The sequence below is a fragment of the Plecotus auritus genome (genome assembly GCF_963455305.1).
Source record: "Plecotus auritus genome assembly, chromosome: 1".
NCBI classification, from domain to species: domain Eukaryota; kingdom Metazoa; phylum Chordata; class Mammalia; order Chiroptera; family Vespertilionidae; genus Plecotus; species Plecotus auritus.
The window spans coordinates 50,546,110-50,551,052 of NC_137770.1; positions in this window are offsets into that span (position 1 = coordinate 50,546,110).

Consider the following 4,943-nt stretch of genomic DNA (forward strand, 5'->3'; position numbering starts at 1 on the left):
GAAACTTGGGGGCTCAACAAGGGCTGAGTCACATATGTAATTACCTGTTGGAATAGCTAAAAGGCACTTCCCCCAAGCCTGAATAGGATGATTGTTTGCTGCCAGACAGCTCAGGCCGCAGGGGTCCTCAAACTACAGCCCACGGACCACATGCGGCCCACCGAGGACATTTATCCGGCCCGCCGGGTGCCACTGCCTGTCCTGCTTAGCAGCCAACTCGTCCCGGGCCTGCAATGCGCATAGGAATTTGTTTATAGTTTTTTGTTTTTTTTTTTAACTATAGTCCAGCCCTCCAACGGTCTGAGGGACAGTGAACTGGCCCCCTGTTTAAAAAGTTTGAGGACCCCTGGCTCAGGGCATCTAAATCCACATGTTATTGCCTCCTGTTGGCCAAACACCTGAAAAGCTGTAGGCTATTCCCCAATCTGACAATGCTTCTGTAAACCCTACCCTTTGAAGTGTATTATCTCCACCTTGCCTTAGGACAAACTGTGTTAATAAAAAGCAAGGGTCCTGAGACAAGGATAATCTTTAGCTCCTTTAGCTGAAGCTCCTCTGACCCCCAATGCCTTTCAAAATTATCTTTTGTCTCTGGACTCTTACTTAATCTACGCACAGCCTTTCTCCAGATTGCTGAACCCTTCTTAATCCTGGAACAAGAACCCTGGCACAATGACAGTTGGCATTCAATATTATTTCAGGTGTACAGCATAGTGGTTAGACATTTATATAATTTACAAAGTAATCCCCCAGATAAATCTAGTACAAACCTGGCATCATACAATAATATTACAGTATTATTGACTATATTCCCTAAACTGTACTTTACATCCCCATGACTATTTTGTAACTGCCAATTTGTACTTCTTAATCCTATTTCACCCAGCCCCCCAACCCTCTTCCCATCTGGCAATCATCAGTTTCCAGGCATCCTCAAACTACGGCTCGGCTCTCGGGCCACATGCGGCCCGCTGAGGCCATTTATCCGCTCACCAGGTGCCGCTGCCTGTCCTGCTTAGCAGCCAACTCGTCCCGGGCCCGCAGTGCGCATAGGAATTTGTTCACAGTTTGTTTTTTTTAAACTATAGTCCGGCCCTCCAACGGTCTGAGGGACAGTGAACTGGCCCCCTGTTTAAAAAGTTTGAGGACCCCTGGCTCTGCATCTAGAGTCTGTTTCTGTTTTGTTTGTTCATTTATTTGTGTGGTTTTTGTTTTTGTTTTTGTTTTTTTTAATTCCACATATAAATTAGATCATATAGTACTGGGACAATTTTTCTTTTAAAGCTCCTCCTTGTGGCTCAGATAATTTTTAAAGATCTGTCTTGGTTTAAAAAAAAAAAAAAAAAAAAAAAAAGGAGTCGTCTTTGCCAGGTAGCTCAGTTGATTGGAGTGTTGTCCCAATATGCCAATGCTGTGGGGTTCGATTCCCCAGTCAGGGCACATACAAGAAGCAACCAATGAATACATGAGTAAGTGGAACAACAAAAGGATGTGTCTCCCCCACCCCTCTATACCGCTTTTCTCACTCTCTCTAAAATCAATAAATTTTAAAAAGGAGTCTCTTTGTGTTAATTTCTTGCCTAGTTTATCACTTTTTACATTGTTTGTTTGTTAATCTTCATCCGAGGATATTTTTTCCTTTTTTTTTTTTTGAGAGAGAGAGTGGAAGGGAGGGGGAGAGACAGACAGAAACATGGATGTCTTTCACATCGACTGGTTGCCTCCAGCACATGCCCTGACCAGAGCCAGGATTGAGCCTGCAACTGAGGTACGTGCCCTTGACCAGAATCCAACCCAAGACCCTTCAGTCCACCGCCAACGCTCTAACCAAGGAGCAAAACCGGCTAGGGCACTTTTTACATTTTGTAATAAATGGAGGCAAGTAGGCATACAAAACAAACTCAATCATTGTTGCCAGAAGTGTTTGTATCCCTGTTGATATTATACCTTTGTTAAACAAGAGCCTTCGAGGCCAAAAGGTTTTCTGAAAGAAAGGGTTTATTGGGCCATATGCTAGCCAGAAAAAGGACCAGATCCAGGGACATACAGTCTAAACCACCGGAAGAAGGGCTGGATGGAGGAGACAAACATGTCCACTGTCCTGGAGCTGACGGGGCTCTTTAAAAGGGGAAGCGAGCCAGTTCTAGATAGGAATGACAAGAGAAAATTCTGAGATGTCCTGAATTAAATTGCAGCTGGCCTGAGGGTAGAAAGAAGAGAGACAAGAGGTACATCAGTTAACAACAAAACAACTGCTTACATTACTGAATGGTGAAACTTCGAATTAACTTCCAGGTGGCTATTTCTGCCTTTATCTGAAGAGAATAGCCAGGAGCCAATGAACCTCTCCCCCGCCCCTCCCCCCAGGAGCCTAAGCTTCTTGCTTAACACTTGAACTTTCCAGACTGTAGCCCATCACCAATCCTAAAGAACAAACATGTTTTCCTTGCACTCTGCACCTATCCCAGAACTAGCCCCATTCACCTTCTCCCATCCCCTTTATCTGCAGCCAATGTAAATTCTTTCAAAACAACTTACGTCTTTCTTCCCCTACTTGGTGTATGAAGAGTCTGTCAACTCCGGGACAACGGACATGTTGCTTTCTCTATCTAGCCCTGCTGCTGGTGATTTAGACTTCATGTCCCAGGTCCTGGTTTTTTTCTTGCTTGCATTTGGTTTAATAAACCCATTCTTTTTTAAAAAGCTTTCGGCCATGACAATTTTTTTGTTTAACAGGTGCATAGTCCAAATATTTGCTGCGTCTGGATTGGATGTGGGCAATATTTATATTCCCCTTGGTTTACTAGGTCGACTGCCAGCAGCAAAGGGGTATTTCCGTATCCCTAACCTGCTCCTGGGCCCTGTGTCTCACATCTGGCTTCCTTCAGCTGTCATGTGACCTCTCCGGTCTCTCTCCTTTCAAGGACACCCAGGCTGCCTCTTGAGCTCTCCCCTGGGACGAAAGACATTCCAGTCTCCCGGTGGGGGAGAGTCTGTTGCATAGAACAGCCTCCTTAGTAGTCAACATCGGTAAGAGCTGTGGGATGGCCAACACGTCCGGCCTGTCCTCAGCGGGTGGTCTTGCAGCCCAGCCCTGCTTTACAGAAAGAGTGGACATACTTGGGATTGACATTTCCTACGGAGACACAGAGGGCCTAATCCGTATCAGAAGCGCTGCAGCTTTGTGAGGGCCTCACAGTCATGACTGGAAAGGTTGGTGAGCAGCGCCTCCTAGCGGAATTCTACTGCAACCACAGGCAGGAGATGGCTGTACAGTAGTACTACCATCCCCATTTTATAATTCGGGGAAACTGAGGCTCCGTGTATTTATTATCCCAGGTCACGTGGCTGATAAGTGGTAGATCCAAGTCTGTCTGATGACAAATGAACTACGATCATCCTACAAAATCCTTTCCTGCTCTCAACCTTCTGGTTTCCACCAGTGGCTGTGTGGTTGGCAGAGGGTGCTGTGAACACCAGCTCGAGGCACAGTTGTGAAGAACTAGACTGCTGAAAATTAAATGTAGCATAATGCAGGCTCTCTAACTCAAGGAGAGAAGGGACATTAACACAAATATAAATAGTTACACTTTAGACAGCAGCCAGGTTCTAAGATGAAAACCCAAATGACTATTTTAGTTGTGTTTATAGGTCATGTTATATGGGATAAGACCATTTTTTAAATATTAGAATCATATTCCACTTACCCTAAGAAAGGATACTGAAAGAGAACTCCATTGAAAGAACAGAAGGTTTGGGGTCCCATCTCACTCTGCTCATATATGATCAGATGAGCAGAATCACTGGAAATAGTCTCTCCCTTCCTCTTGCCTCTCTCTTTTTTACTCAACACACAGGTGAATGTACCAATGTTTGTGCATACATTAGCAACTTCCCTCAATAACTCCAAACTGTATGAGAAGCAGAGGTCCCCCCAGAGCATTAAGAGGATGCATGCAGAACGACATTACATCCATACAGGCAAGAGCTCCAGGGAGGATGGCTAAACTTGGCATTGAAGAACGTGTGATAGCATTTAGAAAGCAGGAAGGTGGAGAGGGCATCTACGAAGGACAACATGAACAAAGACATGGAAGCAGGGATGTTCAGAGCTCATAATTTAGGAAAACGGACTGGTCCAGGGTCACTGGGTCTAATTCTATGTGATAGGGAAAGCTGGTGAGGGTAACTAAAAAGGAGTCTGGTCTCCTCTCTACAGCCAGGATGTGTGAGTACATTCAAGGCAAAAGCCACTGCATGGGCCTCGGGAATGCAAAATCTAATCACTAGAGGTCCTTAGAGGTCTTCTAAGAGCACTCCCTACCAGCAGCCATCATTTTCCCTAAGAATCTCCTTTATGGTATCCCTCTGTGTGGGAGGAAACCCACAGGGTAGAGTTATACCAGAGCAAGTAACTGAGCCTCATTTTCCTCTTGTGCAAGATAGGGACACTGACTGGCTTTCAGAGTACACAGGATCGCTGTGAATGCCAGAATGGTTAGGATCACGCTTTGGAGCTACATGGACTAGCTGTGAGGACCTTAGGTAATTACTCAGCTTCACTGAGCCTCACATTCTCTTCAGTTAAATGGTTGTAATAATATTTACCTGGTATGAATGATATGACGATTAGCGGAACTAATCAAAATGCTTAGCCAAAGCGTGGCATATTAAATACGCAGTAAATATTAGTTATCATGGCTAAGAAAATGACACAGAATTACGGAAATAAATGAGATTTCATTGTGTGAAAACACATGATTTGTTCCAGAAAGCGTTCTTTGGGGAGATTAGATAAATCGTGCAAATAAATGCAATAGAAGTCACGGGGACTATTGACCCGGCAAATGCCTCCAACCAGACAGACCCCGCCCCTCGGGTTTCCTCCCGGGTCCGCCCCTCGAGCCCTGCTCGCTCACGCTCACCCCCACGCGCCTGCGCAG